General features: G+C 41.2%; 1 protein-coding gene across 6 annotated transcripts in view; it reads left to right on the top strand.

Moving 5' to 3' along the window:
* The window catches only part of LOC124613251 (protein phosphatase 1 regulatory subunit 12A), a 371783-nt gene that overhangs the window by 133067 nt on the left and 222951 nt on the right, over positions 1-15765 (top strand). The window lies entirely within an intron of this gene.

Below are 15765 nucleotides of genomic sequence, written 5' to 3'. Positions count from 1 at the left end.
TTCTAACAGGTCGCGGGGAAAATATTGCAAATGGTGGTTTGAAAAGCGTTACATTCAAAGGAGATTTCCTTTTACCTAAGATGAGCTATGTGCGAGAATGTACGATGAATTTCTTAAATCACAAAGCGTTTGACTCTCATTTAAAAATCAACTCTTTGAGGACAACCATTTAGAAGAATTTCGAGCCCAGAAGATCAAACATTTACGTCGTTATTAAAAATTTTACTGACACATTTGTGTGATGTATCTTAAAGTGTAACAAGTGCAAAACATATCAACATTATATGTGGAAGCTTAGCTTCTCTTCCATCTTATTAATCTTCGAGACTAATATTGTAGGTGAATGCTATGTATATTAATTTAAACCATTAACTTTTCTTATTTGTGTGTTTGTGCTGCTTTAAGAGTGATCTTGCTATTGGCTGACTACATCACGTGTCCTATGCTGTCTCAGCTGTCGAGGTCACGTGACATGAGCCATGACTGGTTTACAAAAGCGCATCGCAATCTCGATTTCAATGCTTTGGAAAGTGACATGTAGTGTTTGGTGGAATTCGAATTTATACCTTCATAATACGAAAATATGCAGCGTACATGTTTATGCACATCAAAGGTCTTTCAAAACGTGTTTTTTCCCCCTGAGTTAAGTTTTCTAAAGTGCCGGGAAATTGTACTCTGGTATATAAAACCATTAACATTCAAAGGATTGATGAGTTTTACAGTGTCGACTAGGAGTATACTGTCACTTAACATGGAAAAGGGTATTTTCACCTGGGAGAAAGTGTGTTTTTAACCGGGAAATCCGGGACAAATCTGGGAATTATTTTTCCTTGTCCATGTATACACCCTGGTTTCAGCTGCAACATCCAGTTGTACAGAGCTTTTTCCCTTTACAGAGGCCACATGTATCCTTGAACTGTCAACACCACTGCTGAACGCTTTGGTGGATGGGTGGCTGTATGTTGTACAGTCTCCAGAACACAAACTGCATGGTAATGATGGAATCAGTCTTCTAATATTGCAGCAAACAAAATACATACTTTCTGTTGGTTAGTCACAATTTGGCAAACTGCTATCACCCTGCCGCCTGGTGAATCACCATGAAACCTGCGGTGACATAAACAGAACATTAAAGTATGCTCTTTTCATTGATTATCAACACAAACTAGTGGACATTATATATTTGAAGCTATGATGTCAAAATCTGGTGAATGATTTGCAATCACCCTGCAAGTAGTATTGGTAGAGGGGAGATGGAAAGAAATAGCAGGGGATATTTTCAGGGGATGTGTTTTGTGAGTAAGGAGAGGTGAGCTGTTGAGCAAAAAGTAGACCAACAGCTGTATATTTCATAACATAAAAACATTAAAACTGTTTCATAAAGTTTTAATATGATGGTAAACTCCACACAGAAAAATAATTTACTGACACATCTGGTTGTTTCATGTATTACATTGTACATTCATGATCTAAAGCAATTTAATTAATTCAGGAATTTTATTTTCTTGGAAACAAAGCCCTTACAGATTGTGTACAGAAAATAAATAAAAATATGCACCACAAACAGAAGTAATAAATGTTAAAGAAGTTGTAGTGTTACCTTGTTTTCTTCCGTTAATTACAGATAAACATACGATGCACTTTGGAGAGACAGTATGTGGAAAAATTATCTGCTGAAGCCCTCAAGAGCCTTTTTACTTCCTCGTCTGAAGCAAAATGACACTGTTTTAATAAATCATGTTGATGACAATGCTTGCATCTCTGCTATGGTATCACATTATTTTTTTTAAGCTCGGTCCTTGTCTCCTGGAAATTATGCAATGAAACGCATTGTATACTGCAATTCCCACTTCAGAATGTGAATAGCTCTGAGGGCATTGTAAGAATGGCGTGCGTACTTAATTGTTCAACCATGTCTTGTAAATGCAGTATTGCTTTTCCAAAGCACAGACCATACTTGGACAAATCTTCTGATTGTAGCTCTTCTAGTGTCGGAAGCAGTGCCCTAGATTCTGATGTGGGATAGGATAAAAATTCCTGTGAAATGACAAGCCAGGAAGCGCCATCAGTATTTACTAAAGTCAGCACTAATTCAATCAGTTCCCTCGAGTTCATTAAATGGTGGTATGTGTAAATTTTCAGAAGACAGCAGAAAACCTTTTAATTTGCTTCTAGTAATTGTTGTTGTTGGTGTTCCCCCCCCCCCCCCCCCCCCCTCCAGAGACTGGTTTGATGCTGCTCTCCATGCTACTCCATCCTGTGCAAGGTTCATCATCTCCCAGTACCTATTGCAACCTACATCCTTCTGAATCTGTTAAGTGTGTTCCTCTCTTGGTCCCCTCTACGATTTTTACCCTCCACACTGCCCTCCAATACTAAATTGGTGATCCCTTGATGCCTCAGAATATGCCCTACCAACCGATACCTTCTTCTAGTCAAGTTGGGCCACAAACTCCTCTTCTCCCCAATTATATTCAATACCTCCTCATTAGTTATTTGATCTACCCATCTAATCTTCAGCATTCTTCTGTAGCACCACATTTCAAAAGCTTCTATTCTCTTCTTGTCCAGACTAGTTATCATCCACATTTCACTTCCATACGTGCCTACACTCCCTACAAATCCTTTCAGAAACGACTTCCTGACACTTAAGTCTATACTCGATGTTAACAAATTTCTCTTCTTCGGAAATGCTTTCCTTGCCATTGCCAGTCTACATTTTATATCCTCTCTACTTCGACCATCACCAGTTATTTTGCTCCCCAAATAGCAAAACTCCTTTACTACTTTGTCTAATTTCCTAATCTAATACCCTCAGCATCACCCGACTTAATTCAACTACATTCCATTATCCTCGTTTTGCTTTTGTTGATGTTCATCTTATATCCTCCTTTAAGACACTATCCATTCCGTTCAACTGCTCTTCCAAGTCCTTTGCTGTCTCTGACAGAATTACAATGTCATTGGCGAACCTCACAGTTTTTATTTCTTCTCCGTGGATTTTAATACCTACTCCAAATTTTTCTTTTGTTTCCTTCACTGCTTGCTAAATATACAGATTGAATAACATCCCGGAGAGGCTACAATCCTGTCTCACTCCCTTCCCGACCACTGCTTCCCTTTCATGCCCCTCGACTCTTATAACTGCCATCTGGTTTCTGTACAAATTGTAAATAGCCTTTCGCTCCCTGTATTTTACCCCTGCCACCTTCAGAATTTGAAAGAGAGTATTCCAGTCAACATTGTCAAATGCTTTCTCTAGGTCTACAAATGCTAGAAACGTAGGTTTTCCTTTCCTTAATCTAGCTTCCAAGATAAGTCGTAGGGTCAGTATTGCCTCAAGTGTTCCAACATTTCTACGGAATCCAAACTGGTCTTCCCCGAGGTCGGCTTCTACCAGTTTTTCCATTCGTCCGTAAAGAATTCGTGTTAGTATTTTGCAGCCATGGCTTATTACACTGATAGTTCGGTAATTTTTACATCTGTCAACACCTGCTTTCTTTGGGATTGGAATTATTATATTCTTCTTGAAGTCTGTGGGTCTTTCGCCTGTCTCGTACAACCTCTTCACTAGATGGTAGAGTTTTGTTAGGCCTGGCTCTCCCAAGGCTGTCAGTAGTTCTAATGGAATGTTGTCTACTCCTGGGGCCTTGTTTCGACTTGGCACTGGAAGACCTCTGTCAAACTCTTCATGCAGTATCATATCTCCTATTTCATCTTCATCTGCATTCCTTCCATTTCTATAATATTGTCCTCAAGAACATTGCCCTTGTATAGACCCTCTATATACTCCTTCCACCTTTCTGCTTTCCCCTCTTTGCTTAGAACTGGGTTTCCATCTGAGCTCTTTTCCTGTAGGCAGTATCTGTCTTAACCCTAGTGACATGTGCCTCTACAACCTTCCATTTGTCCTCTAGCCATACCTGCATAGCCATATTGCACTTCCTGTCAATCTCATTTTTTGAGACTTTTGTATTCCTTTTTGCCTGCTTCATTTACTGCATTTTTATATTTTGTTCTTTCATCAATTAAATTCAATACTTCTGTTTCCGAAGGATTTTTACCTACTTGATCCTCTGCTACCTTCACTATTTCGTCTCCCAATGCTCTCTACAACCTCTGGTTCTTTCAGTTTATCCAGGTCCCATCTCCGCAAATTCCCACCTTTTTGCAGTTTCTTCAGTTTTAATTTACAGTTAATAACCAATAGATTGTAGTCAGAGTCCACATCTGCCCCTGGAAATGTTTTACAATTTAAAACCTGGTTCCTGAATCTCTGTCTTACCATTATATAATCTGTCTGATACCTTCTAGTATCTCCAGGGTTCCTCCATACATACAACCTTCTTTCACGATTCTTGAACCAAGTGTTAGTTATGATTAAGTTATGCTCTGTGCAAAATTCTACCAGGTGGCTTTCTCTTTCGTTTCTTCCCCCCAATCCATATTCACCTACTACATTTCCTTCTCTTCCTTTTCCTAGTATCGAATTCCAGTCGCCCATGAGTATTAAATTTTTGCCTCCCTTCACTATCTGAATAATTTCTTTTATCTCATCATACATTTCATCAATATCTTCACCTGCAGAGCTGGTTGGCATATAAACTTGTACTACTGTGGTAGGCGTTGGCTTCATTTCTATCTCTGCCACAATAATGCGTTCACTATGCTGTTTGTAGTAGCTTACCTGCATTCCTATTTTCCTATTCATTATTAAACTTACTCCTGCATTACCACTATTAGATTTTGTATTTATAACCCTGTATTCACCTGACTGAAAGTCTTGTTCCTCCTGCCACAGAACTTCACTAATTCCCACTATATCTATCTTTAACCTATCCATTTCCCTTTTTAAAGTTTCTAACCTACCTCCCCAATTAAGGGATCTGACATTCCACGCTCCGATCTGTAGAACGCCAGTTTTCTTTCTCCTGATAACAACGTCCTCCTGAGTAGTCCTCGCCCGGAGATCTGAATGGGGGACTATTTTATCTCCGGAATTTTTTACCCAAGAGGACACCATAATCATTTAACCATACAGTAAAGCTGCTTGCCCTCGGGAAAAATTACGGCCGTAGTTTCCCCTTGCTTTCAACTGTTCGCAGTACCAGCACAGCAAGGCTGTTTTGGTTAGTGTTACAAGGCCAGATCAGTCAATCATCCAGACTGTTGCCCGTGCAACTACTGAGAAGGCTGCTGCCCCTCTTCAGGAACCACACGTTTGTCTGGCCTCTCAACAGATACCCCTCCGTTGCGGTTGCACCTACAGTACGGCTATCTGTATCGTTGAAGCACGCAAGCCTCCCCACCAACGGCAAGGTTCATGGGGCGGTCTAGTAATTTACATTCTGAAAAACATGCAGTTACTGCACAACTTTAAGGATCTTTAACTTTTAACAAACAAAGTATTACGTGAAGGTGCTATAAAATATTTTACCTTCTTGCTGACTAAACTTGCTTACACATGGCAAACCATGTTTTTATACTATAAGACAAACTGAAGGAATATATTCGCAACATACCATGAAATTGATATGTGAAATATGTGGCTGTGTCTCAAATTAGGTCCATAGATTTCTGTATGTTGTGCTTCAGTTATGTATTTGCATTTTTCATCAATACACTATCTGATCACAAAAGTATCTGGACACCTGCAAAACTGATCACTACATGTCATGAGAGGCTGACCTGCCAGTATAAAAGGAGGTGGGAAGTCAGTATAATGGGAGGTGAGAAGTATTTGTTGTCAGGAGAGTTGGTTGGTCAGGAGAGCTCATCGACTTCTAACGTGGACTACTCACCTGATATCAACTCTTCTAAAGCTGCCCAAGTTGACTGTTGGTGATGTGACTGTGATGTGGAAACACAAAGGTCAAACTACACCTAAACCAAGATCAGGCAGACTTCATGTGTTGATGGACAGGGATCATTGAGTATTGTGGAGTATTGTCAGAAAAAATCACATGAAAACAGCAGGAGGAATCAGTCCTGATTTCCAAAGTGCTACCAGTGGTCCAGTTGGCACAATGACTGTGTGTAGGAATTTATAAAGAATGGGTTATTATGATCGAACAGCTTCTCATAAGCCACACATTTCTGTAATCAAGTGTTATGCTACACTAGTAAAAAGTGACACCACTGGACAGTGAATGACAGGGAACAAGTGGTTTTGAGTGATGACTTGTGCTATATTCTGTGGCAATCTGAGGGAAGGATTTGTTTTTGATGAATGCCTGGAGAACATTACCTGCTGTCAGGTGCAGTATCAGCAGCACGGACAAAGTGGTTTTATGGTACAGGAGTGTATTTCATGGTTAGGGTGTGGTCCCATTATTGTATTTAAGAAAACACGAAATGCGGAAGAATATGAACACATTTTGCAGCATTGTGTACTGCATAAAGTAGAGGAAAAGTCAAAGCAAGATCTTTGTTTTGCGTCAGCGTGACAATGCATCAAGTCATAAAGCGGTATCTGTGGGGCAGTAACATTTCTGAGGAGGACTGGCCTACCCAGAGTCCTGACCTGAACTCAGTTTAACACCTATGGGACGAGTTAGAAAGCTGACTTCACTCAAGACCCCCAGCGTCCTTTGTCTGCACCTCGTGGTCTAGTAGTTAGCTTTGCTGCCTCTGGATCTAGGCATCCCGGGTTCGTTTCCTGGCCAGGTTGGGGATTTTCCCTGCCCGGGGACTGGGTGTTTGTGTGGTCCTCATCATTTCATTATCATCATCATTTGTGACAGTGGCTAGATTGGACTGTGTAAAAGTTGGATTGCGTAAAAGTTGGACTGTGCTGATGACCGCCCCACAAACCGAACATTACCACCACCCCAGCATCCACCATCGCTGTCTTCTCTGGTTTCTGCTCTTGAGTGAGAAGGGACAGTCATTCCAATGTAGACATTCAGACATCTTATATAAGTGAAGGGCGCAGATTCCATATTAATATCCACTAATACACGTCAGGATACTTTTGATCAGGTAATGTATGTGGAGTTTCTGCAACAGCTAGAATTTTTTCCCATTACGCTCAAACTCTAAATTCCATTTTGAATGACCAAATTGAACTCGGAAACAAAAAATATATTGAAAATTTTTGGGTTATCATCTTCTGAAGGTAATAATAGTCAGAAGCCCCAGTTAGTTGGAAATAAATCTACAGATTTGCAGGTTAGTGATGTAGTGCTAACCGTTGTTCGTGATCATTTGTAGTTTTATTTCATGTGTTCCCTGGATAACTGTCTGCAATTTGCTTACCAAGCATCAATCTCTGCATGTCTAAGCATTATTTATAAATATCATAGTTTTGACGTTGTATGTATTTGATATATAAGTGTAACTCCTGCTGTTACTAAAGATCTAAAAGTATTGCTTGTATTTTTTGTAGCAGTTTGGTGGTAAAATAACTGCTACGGAGGGGTGGAACAGCTGTTCTTATAGATGTCAGGATAATGATGGCTCTCTCACCTAGGCATTGTGGGTTTGAAGGGTTCGCAAGGGCTACGGGAATGTGTCAAAAGGTGAAGGTGGCTGCACCAAGGCAGAAAGTGAGCATGTAAACTGTTCACTACTTCAACAAGTTGCAGCAGTTACAGGTGCACAGCCTCGTCCAGTGGTGCAGTCTAGCACTATCGTACAGGATCCACATTCCACAGATGTGATCAGGTGTCAATCTTGCATTCTATGGTGGCAAGAAGTGGTGTCATGAGGACAAAGGTAGCTGATCCCTCAGTAGTGCCAAGGTCTTTCATAGTCGGCGTACTTTGAAATTAGTGTCAGATGGAATGACCTTATGTTGTTATACTGCTGTCAGGGCAGCTGTGTTCCTCCCAGCTAAGGAGAGTGTCAGGGACTGGCACATACGCCATGGAGCATTGACTAGGAGGGCAGTAGTTTGAACCTTGTGCCATCTGGCAGCTGCCTGCAGCAGGAAGAACATTGGTGGCATTGCGGTGGCAGCCAGCACACAGCAGACACTTAATTCGAAGTCCAGCTTTGTTGACACACCACCTGGCTGTATGGCTTGCTTTTATACACGACTAGGCAGTCTTGTAGCAATTGATATTGCATACGCAGCCCATCAAGAGCTAACAAAATTGCCTCAGCATCTGGGTCATGATTGCGGATCACCTGGTTTTGTGCAGGTGAGCTTGCGGGTGTTAGTGAGCATTCAGATTTAATTATCAGGCTCCAGCTTGTGTCCACACCACTACATTCCTCCCCTCCTAAAATAATCTGGCACACTTAGTGGCTAAAAGTCTGGCAGCAACAAGGAGGTTGTTCCTACAGTTCATACTTTACAAAACACTAGTCCAGAGACAAGTTCTAAGCTTGCAACTGTATGTCTGTACTCTTTGTTCCCATATTTATTATAATATTGTTTTCATGGTTCCACCTTCTTGGGCACAGGCACAATTATGAAAGACAACTCTCTCTCTCTCTCCCCCCCCTCCCTCCCCCCTCCCTCCCCCTCCCTCCCCCCTCCCCCTCCCTCCCCCTCCCTCCCCCTCCCTCCCCCTCCCTCCCCCTCCCTCCCCCTCCCTCCCCCTCCCTCCCCCCTCCCTCCCCCTCCCTCCCCCCTCCCCCCTCCCTCCCCCTCCCTCCCCCCTCCGCCTCCCCCTCCCCCTCCCCCTCATATAGGGACAGTCACTGGCTAGTTCTGTTAAACTACACACAAGTTATGTGACATGGACACTAGTATAATTCATACATACTACTACACTTTAATTACTTTTGTCTATATCATTTGCACTTCAGTTTATAGTCCACTCACTGTTTCATGCAACTTTTTCTATGTTGTCATGCTGAGTCTGTAGGTAACGCTAGTCCATAGAACATAGTTCATTACTTTCACTTGCCAATTTGACAGCAACATTAAACCATCTCATAATGGTGTGAGTTTGGGGATAAAGGATTGCATTATTAAACTACATACCCACACTTACTCATGAGCTTTCTCCTTCACTCTTGTACTTAACCTTGAAAACATATCACTTGCCCTAATCGAGTAACCACACTTCGCAAAATGATCAGCATGTTTCCAGACTAAACTAAGCATGCCAAGTTTCCACTATGTGTATCACATCACCACTCATTCCTCATAATGAGACATCTCATTTAGAAGTTCTTTTCAACTATTTCCTAGTTACTACTTGAACTTTAACAAAATGTCTCCTTCATACTCCTATGTAAGCCTCTTGCATGAATGACATTTTCTGTGTTTTTAATCTTGGCATTCCTAAATGTTTTCAAGCATAGGTGTACCTGATACATAAACATTCAGAAGAGTTTAACCTCAGTTATTCATAAAAAGAAGTAATCGGTGGTAGTCACTGTTATATTGCTCATAAGAATAAGAAGACTATCACTTAAAACTTAAACTGTACCTTGCCCTGTGAAAAACCTTTCCAGTGTTTGCTCCGCAATCCCCCTAACATATTCATCCACGGACACTTTCACAGCTAAAGGCCGTGTCCTTTAATGCAGCTCAACAATACTAGGAAATCCTTTGTCACCATAATGCCCTAATATGCCATCTTCACCATAAATCCTCAATACTCAATAATAAATCTCAGTATCTCAATTCAAAGCTTCCTGAGGGACTAGTCCGTTCTGTTGTGCTATGCCAGCTCCTTCATATCACTGACTTATTTAACCACAAGTGCTTTCCCAGCCACACCCTCTCTCTCTTAGTACATCTATGTTACTCCATAAAACTTCCTAGTACCCAATACATTCTCCCTTACACTGATTGTGACAGTTACTCTAGGCAGCTTTTCTACTGTCATCTGCACTGCATCTTGGCACAACTGGAGTAGTTTGATGTAGGCAGGACCAATCATGTCTACACTGGTCTATCATTTACATAACGGTCTCCTACTTGTACTTCCCTGTACCTTCCCAACATACACTCATACAGTGGTATCGGAGCAGTAGTCTGATACACAGTAGTGGGGTTTTTCTTTCCCCAAGTGCTTCTGCAAAGGAGTGAAGTATACCTTTGTATTTTGCTGTGTAGACTAGTGGTTAGCAAATTACTGTAAGTTTCTGTTTCTTCAGAAGTCTTGGTGCATATCTTTGTGTGAGGTGGCTTTCTAGCATAATTTCCCAGCCATCAGACCACCACATCATGGCACAAAGTTTAAATCTCATGATGGTACGGCATATTATTTGGATCAGTGCATTCTAGTTCGCATACTTATCTCGTACACTAGCTTTCGGTTAAACAGAGTTTCCAGTAACAGATAATTTTAGATACATCCACTTCAGTAGAGAAATTTGTTTCCATTTAAGAGTTTGTCATGTCAGGGCATAGTGAGAAATCTGCAGAGCGTTTTTAGTGTTTCCAGCTAGTGCTCAAAGTTGTGGCAACATTGGGGCACTGGGAATGAGACCTGTGACACCATTGGTGTCATTGGAAATCCCTGGCGACTTGGGTGCCGCTACATCTTCTGATAAGCAACATCTTGCCAGTCTGTCCTTACTTGAAGAGTGGGTGGCAAACAGTGGTGGGTTCGCGTGTCACTGGGTGAAAGATGAAAGAGGAAGCAGATCGCGTGACTGGCTCTTATGCCTTAGCAGCAGGTACAAGGTGCTACCCAATGTTGTTGATAACTCTGAGCCAGCATGGGATGCCTCTCCTGTTGGGCCAGTGGCCGATCTTCCTCTCCAGTACAGACAAGTGCAGAGGGTGGGTATGCTTTTCATTGGGAGTTCCAATGTTCCGCAGGTGATGGAGCCCCTCAGGGAAATAGCAGGAAGGAATGTCAGTGTGCACTCAGTATGTTCACCGGGAGTCTTGCCTGTGATGCTGAAGAGGCCGTGCCTGTGGCTGTGAAGTGCACTGAGTGCATAGAGTGGAACATGTTGTCGGCATGAATGATGCCTGCTGCTTTGGTTCTGAGGCCATCCTCGGCTCCTTTCGGTGGTTGGCTGATTTGGTAAAGGCAAGTAGCATTATACACAGAGTGCAGGCTGGGCTGTCTGTACGTAGTATTGTACCCAGGTTTGATTGCGTTCCTCTGGTTTGGAGCAGAGTGGAAGTTCTAAACCAGAGGCTCAGACCTTTCAGTGATGATATCAAATGCGAATTTCTCGATTATAATTTTACTGATCATCCTGTTGTAATAGGGGATGACTTCAACTTGCCAAAAAACTTGTGCCAGGCACAAGAATTTGTGTAACATTGTTCTGGATGTCATGTCCGAAAATTACTTTGAGCAGATAGTTAAGAGAACCAACTCTTGAGGGTAGTGTCTTAGGTCTTCTCACAACAAACAGACCTGAATTTATCGAATCAGTTAACTTAGAGGAAGGTATTGGTGATTATAAGGCTGTTATAACATTTATGATGGGGTCTGACAATGAATGTTAAGAAAGGTGGGAAGATATTTTTGCTTAGTAAGAGTGACAGGATACAAATTTCAGAGTATCTGAGCAGTTTGCGTCAAATTTTCGGTGAGTACGAAGATATGGGAAATATATGTAAAATATTCAAAGGAATCGTGCAATACGCCATAGACAAGCATTTTCCAAGTAAGGTCTTGAGGGCTGGGAAAGACCCACCATGGTTTAATAGCCGTGTTAGAAAGCTGCTACATAAAAAAGGGGAACTTCATCCCAGATTCAAGTGAAGTAAAAACCTAGCTGACAAACAAAAGCTGAACAAAACGAAAATGAGCATAAGGAGGGCAATGAAAGTAGTATTCAATGACTTGGAAAGTAAAACTTCGCAACAGATCTGAGGAAAAACACTAAGAGGTTTTGGTCATGTGTAAAATCAGTAAGTGGGTCAAAATTTTATATTCATTCACTCAGTGACCATACTGACACATAAATGGAAGATAAGAGTGAAGGCCAAAATACTGAAGATGGTCTTCCGAAATTATTTCACCGCCGAACATTGTAAAATGGTCTCTCCTTTAAATCATCACATAAATGTTGAAATGGCAGCTATTTAGATAACTGATCGCAGAATAGAAAAACAACTAAAATTGTTTAATAGTGTAATGGCATCAGGACCAGATGAGATGCCTGTAAGATTCTACAAAGATTATGCGAAACAACTTGCTCCCCTTCTAGCAGTAATTTATCATAGGTCGCTTGAGCAACAAACCAGGTCTCTCAAGCAACAAAGGTTACCTAGTGACTGGAAGAAAGTGCAGGTCATTCACATTTTTAAGAAGGGCTGTAGGACAGATGCACGCAATTATAAGACCTATATCATTGACATCAATTTGTTATAGAATTATGGCCTTCTTGAAGAAGAGAAATATCCTCTATAAAAATTGACATGGATTCCCCAAACAGAGATCCTGCAATACTCAGCTCACTCTGTTCCTCCATGAGAGCCACAGCACTCGGGTTGATGCCATGTTCCTTGACTTCAGGAAGGATTTGACACCATCCTGCACTGCCATTTAGTGAAAAAAAATACAAGCTTATTGAGTATCAGAGCGGATTTGTGACTGGAGTCAAGACTTACTTGCAGACACAGTTCAACACGTCACTTTAATGGAACAAAACTGACAGATGTAAAGATAGTTTCCAGAGTACCCCAAGGAAGTGTGATAGGACTGTTACTGTTTACAATATATATATAAATTATGAAGTAGAAAAAGTCTGAAAGGCTGTTGGCAGATGATGCGGTTGTCTGTAACAAAGCAGCAATGCCAGAAGATAGAAACAGTTTGCAGAATGATATCCAGAGAATTGATGAATGGCGCAGGCTCTGGCAGTTGTCCATGAATGTAAATAAATGTAACATATTGTGCATACATAGGAAAAGAAATCCACTAATCTATACCAACACTGTTGATGACTAACAACAGGAAGCAGTATCTGCCAGATAATATCTATGAGTAACTATCCAGAGTGGCCTTAAGTGGAATGACCGCATAAAACAAATAGTGGGAAAAGCAGATGCTGGACTCAGATTCATAGGAAGAAACTTAAGGAAATGCAACTCATCCCCGAAGGAAGTGGATAATAAGGCAATTGTTTGATCGATTCTTGAGTATTGTTCATCTATCTAGGATGCCTACCAGATAGTACTGGTAGAAGAGATAGAGAAGATCCAATGAAGAGCTGCAAGTTTCGTTATGGAGATGGTCAACAACCTCCATTGGCAAACATTACAAGAGTGGCATTTTGCATCACAAAGAGATTTACTATTCAGATTTCGAGAGAGCACTCTCTGGGAAGAATCAGCCAACATCTTACTTCCCCCACATACATCTCCCGTAATGACCATGAGGAGAAAATTCGAGAAATTGGAGCCAGTATAGAGACCTACTGACAGTCATTCTTCCCAAGTGCTATTTGTGAGAGGAACAGGGTTGGGGGGCTCAGTTAGTGGTACAAAAAGTACCCTCTGCCACACCATTAGGTGGCTTGCAGAGCATGACGTAGATGTAAATGAAATGGAAAAAAGGGGTTGGACACAGAACCAGGAAAAGTGGAAACAAGGAGCCAATGTGTTGTTGTGATGATGACATGCTGTTACTTATTTGCATAGTGGACAACTGTTGCATCTTTGCCAGTCCCACTACAGTCACCAGAAAGGAACAATTCAGCAAGTGGGTGGTCGCATGGACCCCGTTGGGCACCAAAGTGTAGCAGGTCTATGGTGCAATAACTGCTGTGGAAGGGTGGAAGAGTCATTATTGTGGTGATCAAGAGGGAAAAGGCTCTCACACGGACATCGTGGGTTTTGAAGGGTTGACAGGGGCTACACTAATCTGTTGGAGGTGAAACTGGCTTCCCCAAGATAGACATGTGTATGTAAACTCGGTTACTCCAACAAGCTGCAGCAGTTGTGGGTGCACTCACTCATATGGCGGCACAGCCTGATGTCAACTCCCATTGTCAATTTTCTTTGGCTGTATTCATATGTCGATCTTGTGGCCCACAGTGGTGAGAAGTGGCGTCAAGAGGATGGTGGCGGCTACTGCCTCAGTAGTTCTAAGGCCTTGAATTGTCTGCATATCTCGCTAGTACTGTGTCAGGTGTGACAACCTTATATTATTGTTAGCCTGCTGGCAGGGTTGCTGTAGCTCCCCCTGCAGAGGTGAGTGTAATGTCGAGTAGGTGCCCTGTGGTTCAGTGGTTAGTAGAGCATTATTCCAACCCTCATACCATATAGCAGCAGCCAACCCACAGCAGATGCTGATTCATTGCGCAATTGAGTTGACATACTAGTCTGACTGTATGGCTTGCTTTTGTACTAGACAAGACAAGTTACGTTGCAGTTGAGGTCATTTTCGTGGTCCATAAAGTGCTTTCAAAATGCCTTGAAATGCCAGTTATTGCCTCAGCACCTGGGACATGATTGCAGACTGCTGGCACTGTGAAAGTGCTGAAGTTGCTCAGTGGGTGTCTATAAGCATTTGGATTTCGGCACTAGGTACTGGCTTGTGTCCACACCACTGTGTTTTACTTACAATTTCCAAACAGTATTTTGCTAGAAATTTTTCGTATTCATGAAGTTCGTACAATAGGTGCTTTGACTGAAACCAGTTACACATTCAAGAATAAATTAAACAGCAGCTTAGGTTTTACTTGACGTCATTCCTACTATTTATCTAATCTGTGGGGCGGAATTATGAAGAAATATTATTCTTGGTTATTGTTTCTGCGAACAGTTTAAAGATACATAATTAAAACCTGTAAAAATGATTTGCCAACTTTTTTTAGGTGTGATTGCATATTTTATAACTACGAACACACTGTACTATTAGACTTTCCAGCTGGTCTGAGTGATATGATGCAGTGGTTGAGCAGCTGATCTCACATTTGGAGGAACAAGGTTCAGAGCACTGTGAATACCCATATTCTTATTTTCTGTGGTTCCCGTACATCTGTTAAAGAAAATGCTGGGGATACCTCTATTCAGGATAACATGGCAGCCTTTTTCGCCTTTTCTCATCCACTCAGAGTTTTTCTGTCTCTAATGACCACATTATGATCCAGATATTACAACCTAATATTTCTTTCTTCTCCTACTCTGATTATCTTTATATTTTTACTGTTTATTATTGTCTAACTTTCTGTAAATAAGTATTCTCAGACTTTGGAAACAAGTTAATTTCGAATCTGAAAGCTCTTCTGTTGCCATATTAAAAAATACACGAAAATCATTTCTCCCCACTTGCCCCCCCGGCCCATTTTTTTGTACTTAGTTTCCTGTCTAATGACTCTTTATTATTTCTCCTCACTTTGACATCACAACCACCAAAGTTTACTTTTCTTCTGCCTTTTCCTTCTACTATACTCCTCATACTACTACTACTACTACTACTACTACTACTACTGCTGCTACTACATTTTTGTAGAGTTGGTTCAGATATGTAAAAATGATGTTATACAAATATGTTTAGAGTCTGTCTACCTACACACCAGTATTCTGTGTATCAGTTTCTTTGAAAGTAAGTGATCTTTAATTGGCCTCTAGTTATTGATCTTTTTAGTGCATAAGCCCAAATGTCCCAGTATACTAATCCAGTTAAATTTGCTATCCAAATATCCTTTGAATGGTAAATTCTGACATAGATGTCATCTAAAAAACATAATATTTACAGTGAGGTATAGTCTAGATTCGAAATGACCTGCTTGTACAACTTAATGAGCAGCATGCTAACTTGAGAGACAGAGATATGAGCCTGAGTGGTTTTTAGGCAGTTTTCCCACTTATATGGACAAATTCAATTCCTAAAGTATGATACACAAGCACTTGAAATACAATAACGCACAGAACAAAGTATATAG

This window comes from Schistocerca americana, chromosome 4 (assembly GCF_021461395.2).
Source record: "Schistocerca americana isolate TAMUIC-IGC-003095 chromosome 4, iqSchAmer2.1, whole genome shotgun sequence".
In the NCBI taxonomy this organism is placed as follows: domain Eukaryota; kingdom Metazoa; phylum Arthropoda; class Insecta; order Orthoptera; family Acrididae; genus Schistocerca; species Schistocerca americana.
The sequence above is the reverse complement of the archived record's forward strand: the minus strand, read 5'-3'. Positions and strand labels throughout refer to the sequence as shown.